Source organism: Myotis myotis, unplaced genomic scaffold (genome assembly GCF_014108235.1).
Source record: "Myotis myotis isolate mMyoMyo1 unplaced genomic scaffold, mMyoMyo1.p scaffold_m19_p_2, whole genome shotgun sequence".
NCBI classification, from domain to species: Eukaryota; Metazoa; Chordata; class Mammalia; order Chiroptera; family Vespertilionidae; genus Myotis; species Myotis myotis.
The window spans coordinates 77,804,043-77,819,446 of NW_023416324.1; the positions used below are offsets into that span (position 1 = coordinate 77,804,043).

General features: G+C 45.7%; 1 pseudogene; it reads left to right on the forward strand.

The window, feature by feature from the left end:
- Positions 1-1,649: 1,649 nt before the first annotated feature.
- LOC118675570 lies at positions 1,650-3,830 on the forward strand (annotated as a pseudogene).
- The last annotated feature ends 11,574 nt before the right edge of the window (positions 3,831-15,404 follow it).

The following is a 15,404-nucleotide window of genomic DNA, read 5'->3' on the forward strand; positions in this document are numbered from 1 at the left end:
AAAGCCTCAAGCTAAAGCTGGCCCAGTATAAAAAAAGAAAAAAGAAAAAAAGGAGCGGTTGGGAGCTTCAGTCACCCCCAGCCTGAAAACAGCCCTCAGCCCCTCACCCAGACTGGCCAGGCACCCCAGTGGGGACCCCCACCCTGAAGGGTGTGTGACCAGCTGCAAACAACCATCATCCCCTCACCCAGGCTGGCCAGGCACCCCAGTGGGGACCCCCACCCTGATCCAGGACACCCTTCAGGGCAAACCAGCTGGCCCCCACCCGTACACCAGGCCTCTATCCTATATAGTAAAAGGATAATATGCCTCCCAGCACCAGGATCAGCGGAGCCGCGAGGCCTCCTGGCACCGGGATCAGCATGACAGGGGGCAGCGCCCAAACCCCCTGATCACCCTGCGGCTCTGTGTGTGACAGGCAATGGTGCCCAACCCCCCTGATCGGCCCTGCCCTGAGTGTGACAGGTTGCGGCACCCCAACCCCCCCTCCCCCGCCATGGGCCCTGCTCTGTGTGTGACAGTGTAGAGCCATAACCTCCCCATCGGCCCTGCCCTGAGTGTGACAGGGGGCAGTGCCCCAACTCCCCTATCATCCCTACTCTGTGAGTTACAGGGGGGAGCTCCTCAACCCCCTGATTGGCCCTGCTCTGTGTGTGACAGGGGGGAGCTTCCCAACCCCCTGATTGGCCCTCCCCATCGACCCTGCCTTGAGTCTGACAGGGGGCAGTGCCCCAACCCCCCAATCAGCCCTACCCTGAGCCTGACCAGGGGCTGCACCTCGGGATTGGGCCTGCCCTCTGCCACCCGGGAGCAGGCCTAAGCCAGCAGGTCGTTATCTCCTGAGGGGTCCCAGAGTGCGAGAGGGCACAGGCTGGGCTGTGGGACCTCCCTCCGCCCCCCCCCCCCCTGAGTGCACAAATTTTTCTGCACCGGGCCTCTAGTATCTAATAAAAGAGAAACATGGTAATTAATCATACCTCCGCTACGCTTCCCATTGGCCAATCAGGGTGATATGAAAATTAACTGCCAACAAAGATGGCAGTTAATTTGCATACTAGGCTCCAAGCGGTGGAGCGAAGCCAAACAGCTGTAAGCCAGCCGAGCAGGAGGCCTCCTTCCCGGGGTCAGTGGAGCCCTGAGGCCTCACAGCCCCTGGATCGGCAGAGCCAGGAGGCCTCACGGCCGGGTTCAGCAGAGCCTGATGGAAGCCCTGTGTGTTTATGCACCCTGGGGTGCAGAGGTTCTGTCCTAGGCAGAGGCCGATGGCCCAACTTCCAACTCTGAGAAGCGGCCTGGGGGCTGGAAGGCAGCTCCTCTGACCTCAGCACTGGAGTCCTGCCGCTCCACCAGGAGAGGAACAGAGAAAGGCCAGAGCCTCCCTCAAGGTGACCCGAAATCCCCACCCACACCAGGCAGGCCGCTGGGACTGTGCATGGAGGACTCACCTCCAAGCCCAGCCGGTGGCCCTGCCGCAACCATGGCACTCCTGGGTGCACGCCTCAGCAGGACGCAGGGTGGTGGCAGGGGCGCCATGCTTCCTGGGCTCCTTGCCTGCCTTCTGAGGCCTCCTCTTGCTTCAGGGCCTCGCCCTCCGCTGCCACCAGAGCAGTGGACCCACCGAGAGCGCTCCCGGCTGGCCGAGGGGGTGAATGGAGCAGCGGGGACTCCCGGGTGAAGGGTTACCCTGGGGAGAAGTCCCCACACCTCCACCCCTGCTGCTGGAACGCTGTCCAGGCCCTGAGTGCAGCGTGGAGCCGCGCAGGCCTGGAGGGCACGGGTGGGGGCAGGTGCACATGCACCTGGTGCAGCTGGACGTGTGGGGAGCCACCGGCCTTCCGGGACCTCCACATGCTTTAGGGCCTTGCCCTCCCCGGTCTCCTCCTCCCCAGTGCCCAGAGCAGCGGACCCACCGAGGGCAGCTCCCCGCTGGCCAAGGTGGTGAATGGAGTGGCGGGGACTCCTGGGTGAAGGGTCGCCTTGGGGAGGAGTCCCCACACCTGCACGCCCCGCTCCTGTTCAGCAATATCCCTGAGATCGCCCGTCTGAACCGAGGGCTGTGGGGCAGCATGATGCCACTGATGGTGGAGAAGGCGCTGCACACGCGGGCGCTGCTGCAGCCCAGGACCTCCTCAAAGGCTTCAAGATGTCTGGCTCCCTCTTCAAGCCCTACATCCGGTACTGCATGGAGGAGGAGGGCTGAATGGAGTACAGTCGCAGCCTGCTGCGCAACAACAATCTCTTCCGGGCCTAAGTGATGTGGGCCGAGAAGCACCAGCAGTGCCAGCGGCTGAAGCTGAGCGACATGCTCGCCAAGCCCTACCAGCAGCTCACCAAGTACCCGCTGCTGCTCAAGTCAGTGACGGATGAGCCACATGCCAAGGAGGCCATCATCACCATGATCAGCTCCGTGAAGCGCTTCATCCACCACTTGAACGTGTGTATGTGGCAGCGACAGGAGCGGCAGCAGCTGGCAGCCATGGTGAGCCGCATCGACGCCTACGAGGTGGTGGAGGGTAGCAAGGAGGAGGTGGACAAGCTCCTGAAGGAATTTCTGCACCTGGACCTGGCCGTGTCCATCCCTGGTGTCTCCCCAGAGGAGGCGCGTCAGCTGCTGTTGGAGGGCAGCCTGAGGATGAAGAAGGGAAAGGACAGCAAGATGGATGTGTACTGCTTCCTCTTCACGGACCTGCTCTTAGTGACCAAGGCAGTGAAGAAGGCTGAGAGGACCAAGGTCAACAGGCCACCACTGCTGGTGGACAAGATTGTGTGCCGGGAGCTGCGGGACCCTGGCTCCTTCCTCCTCATCTACCTGAAGGAGTTCCACAGCGCCGTGGGGGCCTACGCATTCCAGGCCAGCGGGCAGGCTCTGTGCCGGGGCTGGGTGGACTCCATTTACAATGCCCAGAACCAGTTGCAGCAGCTGCATGTGTAGGAGCATGCGGGCAACCAGCAGCACTTGCAGAGCCTGGAGGAGGAGAAGGATGAGCAGGAGGATGAGGAGGAAGATGAGGAGGAAGAGGAGGGTGGGGAGAGTAGCACTTCCGCCACCAGCTCCCCCACCATCCTGTGCAAAAGCAGTAACAGCCTGGACTCCCAACACTGCGCCTCGGTTGGCTCCACAGAGACCCTGGCCATGGTGGTGCTGGAGCCCGGGGAGACGCTCTCCTCTCCAGAGTTCGAGGGCTGCCCCTTCAGCTCCCAGTCCGATGAGATGTCCCTCCCGCCTCATCTGTCACACCGATCAGCAAACTGCTGGCCCTGGGCCCCGGGGAGGGCAGCTCCTGCTCCATGGACTCCGCCTACGGCACCCTCTCCCCCACCTCCTTGCAAGACTTTGCGACCCCAGCCGCTGTGGTGAAGCCAGGGACCCGGCCCCTAGATTTACCACAGGCCCCTTCACCCCCGCCCTTGCCCCGCCTCTGCCGCCCTGCCCCTGTCCAGCTGCCAGCTGCTGCCCCACCTGCCCCACCTGCTCAAGTCCAAATCTGAGGCCAGCCTCCTGCAGCTGCTGGCAGGGGCTGCCACCCAGGGGGCGCCCCCAGCCCCCAGCCGCAGCCTGCTGGAACTCTGCTTGGCTGCCACAGCCACTGGCACTAGGACTCGGGGCGCACCAAGCCCTGGCAGTGGCTCCCAGCTATCAAAGATGGAGGGCAGGACCTCCTGCCTGGCGGGGAGCCCAAAGGGCCCGCCGGTCGGAGCAGAGAACTGCCCCCAGGGACCTCCCCCAGGGTCCAGCCTGAGCCGCCTCCCCCCCCCCCCCCCATCTCTGCCCATCACAGGAAGCTGCCGCTGGCCCAGCTCTACCTCATCAGGACCACCCTGCTGCTTAACTCCCAGGCCCTGAGCACAGTGTGGAGCCGCCATGCCTGGAGGGCGCGGTCGGGGCGTGCGCAGGTGCACCTGGTGCAGCGGGACTTGCTGGGGAGCCGCCGGCCTACCCCGGCGGGCCTCAGGCCCTGCGCCCAACGCGGAAGGTCCTCAGTGAGGCCACCAGGCCCTGAAGGCTGCCCTGAAAGCCACACAAAGACAACCTGCTGCTGGAGGGCAGGCATGCGGTGCTCCGGGAAGATGCCGGAGGTAGGGAAGGAAGGTCATGGAAGGGAACAATTGCAAGAGGAGATCCCGAAGGTTCTGAAAGCAGAGGACCAGCTCCCTGCAGACCTGAACTCCGTGTGGGCCTCTTTCTCGGCCCTGTGGAAGCGGTGCGAGACACAGGAGGTGATGGACCGGGGCTGCGCCCAAGGAAGACTCAGAGTAAGCAACGTGTGGGCAGGGCCAGGCGGAACAGGCAGGCCCGTGCGGAGCCCGCTGGAGCACAGCCAGACCCCAAGGCGACCACCAAGCCAGGCCCAGGGAGAAGCGAGCGGATGCAACTCCAGTCGCTGGAGAAGACCACTGAGCAGAAAACTAAAGAAACCGATTTTACATCATTTCCCAGGTGGAGAACAGTTGGCATGTAAGCCCCTGACAAGTGCCCAGCCTCTCCTCTGTCTGTCTATCTCACTCTTAGGTACCATGTTCTTTGTTCCTTAACTGCAACTCATTTTTAAACTAGATTGCTTTTAAAAGAAGACTAAATAAAGTTTCCCTTAAGTTATTTAGATGGTGCTGGGGCTGCTGGGGCTGCTGGGACTGCTGGGGGCTGGATTAGAGACACAAACATGCAGTGGAGCCGGGCACCCAGCAGCCCCAAGCCGCACTGAGGCAGTGCTGGGGCTGCTGGGGGCTTGATCAGAGACACAAACCAGTAGGCCCGGCACCCAGCAGCCCCAAGGCCTTCGCGGCAGCACTAAAGAGCAGCAAGCGGAGCGATAGGAAGCAGCAAGCAGGTGGGCGGTAAGGAGGGAGGGGTCCCGGACTGGGAGAGGGCACAGGCTGGGCTAAGGGACCCCCCCACCCATCCCCAGTGCACGAATTTCATGCACCAGGCCTCTAAAATATATATATATATATATATATATATATATATATATATATATATATCCCTTCCTCTCTGTCTAAAATCAATAAACATATCCTCAGGTAAGGATAAAATAAAATAAAATAAAATAAGCAAAGGAAAAAGGAAAGAAAACAATGGAAGGGAGAGATAGAATTCTATACATTCAAAGTAGATAGATTCAACCCTAAAAAAATGGGCCAGCCGAGGTCAGCATAATAGAAATATTTATTAAAATATCTTCTTGGTTTGAAGAAATAAGACAAGCCAAATTTGTATTTCTGATTATAGACTGGGTTTGTACTTGTCATTCTGAGTCAAAATAGTAGAGCCACATGTATATTTGGCTAATGAAATAATATGAATATATTTCATTGATATTTCATTTGCATTCTTAAGAGAACAAATATTAAATATTTCCTATAACTTCGTTTCTGGTTTGTGCATACATATTTTTTACCTTTTATTTCGAAATAATTTTAGACTTCCAGATGAGTTGCAAAGGGAGTAAAGAGAATTCCCATATACACATTCCCAGCCTCCCTGATGTTCACATTTGGTAGATTTGTTTAACATAAGTACAATACTACTAACTAAACTACAAATTGTATTTGGATTCCATCAGTTCTTCCACTAATGCCCTTTATTTGTTCCAGTATCAAGTTCAGGACACCACATCACAATTAGTGACCACGTCCTGAGTCTTCTATCTGTGACAGTTTCTCATTTTCTTTGTATTTCATGACCTTGACACTTCCAAAGAGTATACTCATTAGGCACTTTGTAGAATGTCCCTCCCTCAATTTGTGTTTTCTGATGTTTCCTCATGATTAGACTTTGGTTGTGAATTTGGGAAGAGAATTACACAGAGGAGAAGTGCCATTTTTATTGCATCATATCAGAGGTATCTGATATCAACATGACTTACTACTGATGGTCTTGGTTGTAGTTTCATTTAGTGTTTTCTTGGCTAACTTTATCCATGGTTTTTCTCCATGATTATTGATATCTTAAAAATTTTAAAGGAGATAAGAGTGACATTTAAATACAAACAATGATTTTTAAGGACATCTGAGCTGTTACATTCTAAATGTTATTGCCTTCAAACTGGTCCCTGGAAGACTTCATTTTCCAGTGAATATCCACCATTTTTCCCACTTTTATATATTTCCTATTTAGTATTTAAAATAATTTTTGCAAGAATATTACTAATACTTGTTTTCCTGAGGTATTTAAGAGTAAGTTGATGTCATAACATTCCATTATCCCTGAACACAAATAAAGATATTCTTCTACCTAACCACCATACAACCATCAATGGAAGTGGTTATTACCATCTAATCCACAAACTCCAGTCAAGTCACCTATGTTCTAATGCCTTTTGTACGAAAAATAATCTCCTCAGATAAACAAAGTGCATGCAATTGACATGTCTCTTAAGTTACCTTCACTTTGGAATAGTCCTTCAGTCTTCCTTTGACTTTTAAATTTGTGACACTTGAAAATTATTGGCTACTTAATTTATGGAATAACCTCAGTTTAAGTTTATAACAAGTTTCCTCGTGATTATATTCAGGGCAAGAAGAGCACAGAGTGATGCTGGATTCTTCTGGTTGCATCTCAACATACAGCACATGATCTTCTTATGTTTCATTACTGGTGATGTTAACTTTGGTTGCTTGATACAGGTTTTGTTTGCCAGGTTTCTCCATTGCAATGTTTTTCCCCATAAGACAAAGGATACACTTTGAATTTATGAATATCCAGTACCTCATCAAATTTCACCCATTCATGTTTAGCATCCATTGACATTTTTTGGTTGAATTAATTATCATGATCAGAGTTGCCTAATGGTGGTTTTCTAGCACAATCTCTTTTTTACAATTATTAATTAGTATTCTGTTGCAAGAAAAGCTTCTTTCCTCCCCATTGATTATTCTCCTATTTATTTATATCAGCATGTACTCCTAGACATTTATTCAATTGGTTATAATCTATCACTATTTTTATTGTTGTTGTTGGTCCAATTGTCCTGGTCTTGGCCATTGGAGCCCTTTCAAGGTGACTTATATTATAGTTTGATGTGTTTCTACCATTCTTTAAACACTTTACTTTGTGTACAACAAAATATTGTAAGACCATCTATATACTTACCCTGTCCACACCCTGAAATCAATCATTTCTCCAGAGAGTTCTGGTACTTGAGAAATGAATTCATAAGTCATAATCTGGGCATTTGGTGTATTCATAATTATTAGGTTGTCTCTGTACTGGGTTCTCTCAATGGACCGAGCCTCAGATACACATTCACAGCTGTGTTTATTTCTATCATCCTATATAATAAAAGTGTAATAGGCAAATTGACCAAACAACCAGTCATGGGCGTGTGGCTGGGGAGCAGGCTGCACCAGGCTAGCCAAGGCACATGCCAGCGGGCATAGGGAGGGGACGGCGATGGTGGGACAGTGGTGGTGATCAGTGGTGGTGGAGGGGTGATGGGGGGGTGGGTAGGACCAGCTGCTTGCCAGCACTGTCCCCTGATGGGCCAGCCAGTCGCCTCCCACAGAGGGAGGCCAGGAGGGAGCGGGCCTAAGCCATCAGTCAGACATCCCTGAGAGCTCCCAGACTGAGAGAGGGCACAGGCTGGGCTGAGGGACACCCCCGCCCCCATCCCTGAGTGCAAGAATTTTCGTGCACTGGGCCTTTAGTAGTTATATAGAGAGTGTCCCAAAATTCACGCAAGAAGTAATTTTGATATAAAACACAGGTTTATAATTAAAAATTGCAAATTTTTTATTGATTCATAAAGTATACAGTATAGGGTTATGTATTGAATAGCATATCAGGTAAATGGCCTCCACAGCTTTGCTGGCACATACGCCCGAGAAACAATTCAATTACTGTATGAGTCATTTCCTGGTCGTGTAATTTCCCATTTTGGTGATCAGAATTGGCCGCCTAGATCATGAGATTTAACACCGTTGGACTTTTTTCTCTGGGGTTTTTTGAAGTCTAAAGTTTATGCCAACAAGCCCAAGACCACCCATGCCTTGAAGGAGGAAATTAAGTGCTGTATCAATGAAATTCAGCCACATTTATGCAAAACGGTCATGGAAAATTTCAACAAAAAAGTGCGTATGTACCAGCAAAGCCGTGGAGGCCATTTACCCGATATGCTATTCCATACATAACCCTATACTGCATACTTTATGAATGAATAAAACATTTACAATTTTTAAATATAAACCTGTGTTTTCTATAAAAATTACTACTTGCGTGAATTTTGGGACACCCTTTACATTGAAAACTGCGATTTCACACTGATAGCACCAATTATAATCTAACCTTAAGGGGTTCATTTTTGTTTTCTCTATTTCCAAATTTGCAACTCCTGTCTCTGAGAGTGAACAACTGACTCCCATTATCCTCAACTTATTATTTATTAGATAATTCTCTTTTAAATGTGCCCAATTTTCCATTGCTGCTACCACTGCTAAATCACACAGACACTCTGCTTTCCTTCTTGGACTCAGACACTCCTCTCCCAGACACCGTGATGCAGATACCTTACCCAACCTGCTCAGATGACATTGTCCTGCCGGGGCCTCCACCTGGTGACACCCCTTACATAGTGCACTCCTCACCACACTCAGGCTCTGACACCTACGCCAGGTACCACTCCCCAAAATCCGCAGGAATTCTGCCTTGCTCAGCCCCATCTAATAGCTTTTGTTAGGAATTAATCAGGAAGGAAAGTAGAAATGAGGCAAGAGGTTATCAGGAAGGAATCATGATTTGAAATAGGTTTTTATTCTTGCAAAAAAAGTACATGAGTTACGCCCTGGCCGGGTGGCTCAGTTTGTTGGAGTGTCATCTCATGCGCCAAAAGATTTCTGGTTTGACTCCTGGTCAGGGCACATACCTAGGTTATGGGTTGGATCCCCAGTTGAGGTGTGTACTATAGGCAACCGATCAATGTATCTCTTTCACATCGATGTTTCCCTATCTCTTCCTCTCTCTTTAAAAATCAATGAAAACATATCCTCAGGTGAGGATTTTAAAAAATGTATATGACCTGTATTTTTAATAATTCTCTTTTAAATGTGCCCAATTTTCCATTGCTGCTACCACTGCTAAATCACACAGACACTCTGCTTTCCTTCTTGGACTCAGACACTCCTCTCCCAGACACCGTGATGCAGATGCCTTACCCAACCTGCTCAGATGACATTGTCCTGCCGGGGCCTCCACCTGGTGACACCCCTTACATAGTGCACTCCTCACCACACTCAGGCTCTGACACCTACGCCAGGTACCACTTTATATTCACATTTTGCCATAGTATTATTCAGAAACTTGTCTCCCAATGATCAACCACTTATCACAATCATCAAATCTAACCTCAAAAGAGAAAAATCACTGAAGATAATCAAAAGAATATTGTACAAGGTCTGACACCCATTATAATGGCTACCATTTAAAACACACACAAAACAAACAAACAAAAAATAGAAAATAACAAGTATTGGCAAGGATGTGAATACATTGAAATAGTTGGGCAGTACTGGTAGGAATGTAAAATGGTACAGCCAGCCCAGCCAGCATGGCTCAGAAGTTGAGCATCGACCTATGAAACAGGAGGTCCGGTTCCATTCCCAGTCAGGACACATGCCCGGGTTGTGGGCTTGATCCCCAGTGTGAAGCCTGCAGGAGGAAGCTAATTGATGATTCTCTCTCATCATTTATATTTCTACCTCTCTCTCCCTTTCCTTTCCTCTCTGAAATCAATAAAAATATATTTTTTTAAAAAATAAAATAAAATAAAATGATACAGCCACTATGGAAAACAATAAGATTCCTCAAAAAATTAAAACTAGAGTTAGCATGTGATCCAATAATTCCACTTCTAGATATATATATCCTAAAGAAGTAAAAGCAGAAACTAAAAGAAATAATTGTAAAGTCCTGTTCATGGCAGCATTATTCAAAATAGACAAAAGGTAGACACACCCATGTGTCTATCATTATAAATGGGCAAGTCTTAAGGAAATAATGCTAGTAAAATAAGCCAGTCACAAAAAGGACAAATGGTATATGATTCTACATCTTTGAAATACCTAGGGAAATCAAATCCATAGAGACAAAAAGTATATTAAAGGTTATCACTCACTGAGGGGAGAGGAAATGTGGAGTTATTTAATAAATACAGAATTTTAATTTTGCAAGATGTAAAGAGTTCTGAAGATGTATGGTGTGATGGCTGAAATACAATGTGAATTACTTAGTGCCAGTGAACTATATATTTAAAAATTTTAATTATGGTAAATTTTATGTTATATATTGTCTCATTTCTGTCTGCTATAAGAGAATACTGTATGAACTGGGTGGCTTACAGACAATACTGATTTTCACAGTTGTGGAGGGTGGGAAATCCAAGATCAAGGTAACAGCAGATTGGGGTCTGGTCAGTTCCCATTTTCTGGTTCATTAATAACCATCACCTTGTTGTGTCTTCTCATGGTGGGAGGGGCAAAGGAACTCTCTGGAGTGTCTTTCATAAAGACACTAAACCCATTCATGAGGACTCCAGACTCATGACCTAATCACCCTAGCTCATAATACCATCACATTGGGGGTTAGGTTATGTCATATGAATTGTGGGGAGGATACAAACATTTAGTCTCTAGCTTGTATATTTTGCTACAATAAAAAAATTAAGAATATTATATAAGCTCTATTATTTCAAGAGATGTTTTAGAAAAGTCCTATGTATACAAATATCAATGGAGCAATTGTATAGTTCTGTTCAATGCCTATGTTGAAAGAATAATATTCATATTTCTATACTATCTCATAGAAATGTCTTTATATTTATAGTAATCATAATAGCTATTTTAAAATATAAGAAAATTAATCTTAGATAAATAATATTCTATTCTGGTCTTAGATATGTTAATACAAAGTCAATGTATCCATATTTTTGAAGAAACATATTTTCATGACAATTTTAACTAAACACATGTGTGAAACATCCATAAAATGCCCTCAACCATACATATTAACTATTAGTGAAACATAAAGATCTAATTTCTACTCCAATTCATCTGATCCAAATTCCTACTCTGTCTCTAACCTTACCATGATGTATTAAATTAAACCAAGCTGTATCACACACTGGAGATAGATGTGGGACTAAATAATTACAGCCCACTATAACATAAGTGATACTAGAAGTACTCAACAACACAGAGAAGTGACAGAGAAGGAGTGATCAACTTTGCTCCTTGGGGTGGCTCAGACACGCCTAAATAGAGTGGTGAATTCTGCAATGAAATTTGAAATTAGGTAGGAATTTTACAAATGGACAGGGAAGAAAGAACACTCAGTGACAATTAGAAAAAGCCAAAATACTCTTTGTCTCTGTCTCAGGATTTCTGCCTCTGGTAAGAATTATCCTTCTTTTCTTTCTCCCTAACTGTATGCTTTCTCTCTTTGAAAAACTGGACCAAAACCCAGCATTGCACAATTCTGTCTCTAATTAAGATGTCTTTTCTCATTTATTCACCTTGCAATTCCCTCCTCTGGTCTGTAGCTCACTCATAAGAAGGTAGGCCATTTGTGTGTTGCTTATAAATGTTCTCAGATCTTTGCCAAATGACAATGCCAGTTTCACTGTTCCCTTTACATAAATAGATGCTTACACGTACATGTCTTTGATGATGTTCTTTATTTTTATAATATATTTATACTGGTATATCTTGGTGTGTGTCATATACAGTGTATGCTGCAGCATAACGTCTTCTGTCTCTTTTGCACCCCTATACAATGCCTGTAATAGTTTTCAGCACATAAGGGATGCTCAAGAGAGATTATTAATTGATTTGTTTTATCAAAGAACATTTATTATCATTATGGCCACAATGGAAAAGTGTCAGATGTCAATGTCTGCTTGGTAGAAAGAAATTGACTTGTGAATGTTAATACCTTGGTAAACAATGTTAATACCATAGATAGTAATTTTTTAGGAAAATGGTCTTTTGATGTAATGATTGCATGTTGGCTCATTCTTTCCCTGGGAAAAAAGGCGCCCCTACAACACACACTTCCCAGTCTGAGTTAGTGGTGGGGCTAATACAGATACCTAGACCTACATCCCTACCCAGAGCTGACATTCTTTTTATCTATCATACCTCAAGCATCAGATCACTAATTCATGTACAGGATAAGACAACTGCCAAATTACTAGACTACAGAGAGAAGCTCTTCAGACACCTGTCATGTTGATGAAAGCAGCACCGTCCTCTGACCTTTGACGGTTCAAGGTCGATAATGAGACAAGTCAGGCAGGAAGAGCAGCATGTGCAGACTCCATTATCATGCGCTATGTGCGCACTCAGGAGCACCGCGTCTCCTGTCAATTAGTGTGGGGAGACTGGGGACTGCTGATTACCGGAGACGTGGCACAGTGAGGCTCAGGTACCTTCACTACTGTACCTGCTGCATTTCAATTAGGCCCAGTCCCTCAACTATTTCTTTATTGCCACCTTCAAGAAACTCAAGTAGGGCTTTTACACTTTTACATTTCACATCATTAACTGGAAGAAACGTTGAACGTGGAGTTAGATGACACTGGACTCTGGGTAAAGGCTTTGCGGGGCTCTGGGAACAATACAGTCATGAGATGCTCACGTTGTAATGTACCCCGCGAATCACAGAAGGACGCCTCAAGAAGTCGAATTAAAGAGTCACATTTATTGCAATCCGGGACTATGAGGGGGCATTCCCAAATCTCATAGCAATAAGATGGTGGCAAAACCAGACTTATATAGGCAAAAATCACAAAGGTATTGATTACATCTCAGGGTTTGAAATGAGGCACCTGGCTCGCAAAAAAGCAGATTGCAGATGCAGAATTAAGCATGTTAATTACAGTTTCGGGTCTCGGGGTCACTGAATTGACAGAAATACATTATCTAGAGCCCTTGGGTAACCTGGGTTAAACTTAGGCATGTTATCTAAATTACAGTTTTGGGTCTCCAGATCACTGAGTTGATAGAAACACATTATCTAGAGCCCTCGGGTCTCCCGACCACTGAGTTGTCAGGACAATTTAGAGCAATTGTGCTGTCCTGGTCTCGGGACCACTGAGTCAGCTGGAACGCACCACCTGTGGCCACTAAAACAATTTAGGGTAATTGTGCTGTCCTGTTTCCAGGTACAGTAAAATGTGCTCTCTAAGACCAGTATGATAACAATCAATGGAATAGTCATTCACTCGATAAGGCATTCAATCGAATGGGATGACTTATACAATTTAGAAAATCAAAGTAACCTGTCCATTGTTAAACAAAGCAAATAGGTACCATACTTCACTCAGAACTGTGTGTAGCAGGACCATCAGAGAACCACAAGGAGAGATGGACTGTTTCTGGCAGGGAAGTTGTGGACGTACAACTAGGAGTCAAAGTGAACACATGATAGTGCCTACACAGACTGACATGTCCATGTAGGACTCTATTCCTTCAAAGAAAAAAAGCTACAAACAAGCAAACTTTGAATCCACAAATAAAGGAATAAAAGGAAGGAATCTAAAAATCTGAAAAGGAAAAATTCTTCATACCTTTCATGCTTCTTTCTTATAAAGAGAAATTGCCTAAACCTTTGCAAAAAAAAAAAAAAAAAAAAAAAAAAAACAAAAACCGCAAAAAAAACAACACAAACATTCTATCCAGATATACTTAGCAGAAAAACATTTCGATATTGAAGTCATCAGACTTTTGTTCTCATAAACCAACATTGTGGTTCTTGGTGTTTTTCAAACTAGAGCGAACATCAGGGTCACCTGGAGAGCTGTGAAAATGCAGGTTGCTGGGTTCACATCTCTCCTCCTTCAAGTTTTTGACTCAATAGGTCTGGGATGGGCTAGACTTTGCATTTCTAGCAATTTCCCAGATGATACTGATACTTCTAATGAAGCAAAGGGACCATATTTTGAAAACCACTTTCCTAGAGAAAGCTATCCAAATAGTAGGTCGGAATCCCTAAAAGAAATAATTACTCCTTGCTTTTTTTTTTTTTTTTTAAAAAAAGGTTTTTATTGATTTTAGAGAGGAGGAAGGAAAAGGGAGAGAGAAAGAGAAACATCTTGTACCCTGACAGGGAACTCACAACTTGGGCATGTGTTCTGAATGGGAATCAAACCTATAACCCTTCAGTGCATAGGACAACACTCAACCAACTGAGACAAACTGGCCAGGGCTAGTCCTTGCCTTTTAAAACAAAATGTTGCTCTAGCTGGTTTGGCTCAGTGGATAGAGTGTCAGCCTGGGGACTAAAGGGTCCTTGGTTTGATTACAGTCAAGGGCATGTTCCTAGGTTGTAGACTCAATCGCTTGCCCTGGTCAGAGTGCATGCAGGAGGCAACTGATCAATGTGTCTCTCTCACATCAATGTTTCTCTCTCTCTTTGTCTCTCCTCCTCCCTTCCACTCTCTCTAAAAATCAATGGAAAAATATACTTGGGTGAAGATTAACAAAAATAAAATTTAAAAATGTTATACATAATCACCTTAGTAAGTTATTTAAAAGTTAGCATGAAACACTTTATATGTATTATCTTTATTTTATTTACTCACAATAACTGAAAAATTTGTTTGTTTTAGTGAAATACATTAGTGCAAGAATGTTTGTAAACAGTTTATTTGTAATATAAAAAGGGACTCTCTTGCTTAGGACATGAGTCCTTAATGCCATCCTCTGACCCTAAGGAAATTTGTCTTCATTTATCTAGGATAAAGGATAACTTGCCATATGCTGAGCCATAGGAACAATGACCTGATAAGTATTTGAAGTCATTAAATGCATATGTGTTGATGTCACAGATTATTTGTCTTTTCTAGTCTTTGGTTTATCTAAAAGTATTCTGAACTAAATATTTTACATTACCACTACGACTAGGGAACAATTTGTTTTAACCTATGTAGACTGCAGTTTCTTGCCTGCAAAATGTGGAAACCCACTTAAAAACCCTGGTTCCTGGTGGGAATGCAGACTGGTGCAGTCACTGTGGAAACAGCATGGAGTTTCCTCAAAAAACTAAATATGGAACTCCCATTTGACTCAGTGATCCCACTTCTAGAAATATATCCTAAGACACCTGAAACACCAGAAAGAATATATGCACCCCTATGTTCATAGCAGCACAGCTTACAATAGATAAGATTTGGAAACAGCCTAAATGCCCATCAGCAGATGAGTGGATAAAAAAGCTGTGGTACATCTACACAATGGAATACTATGTGGCTGTAAAAAAGAAGGAACTCTTACCACTTGCAACATCATGGATGGACCTGGAGAGCATTATGTTAAGTAAAATAAGCCAGTCAGAGAAAGTATCACATGATCTCACTCATATGTGGAATCCAATGGACAAAATAAACTTATGAACAAAATAGATCCAGAGACAT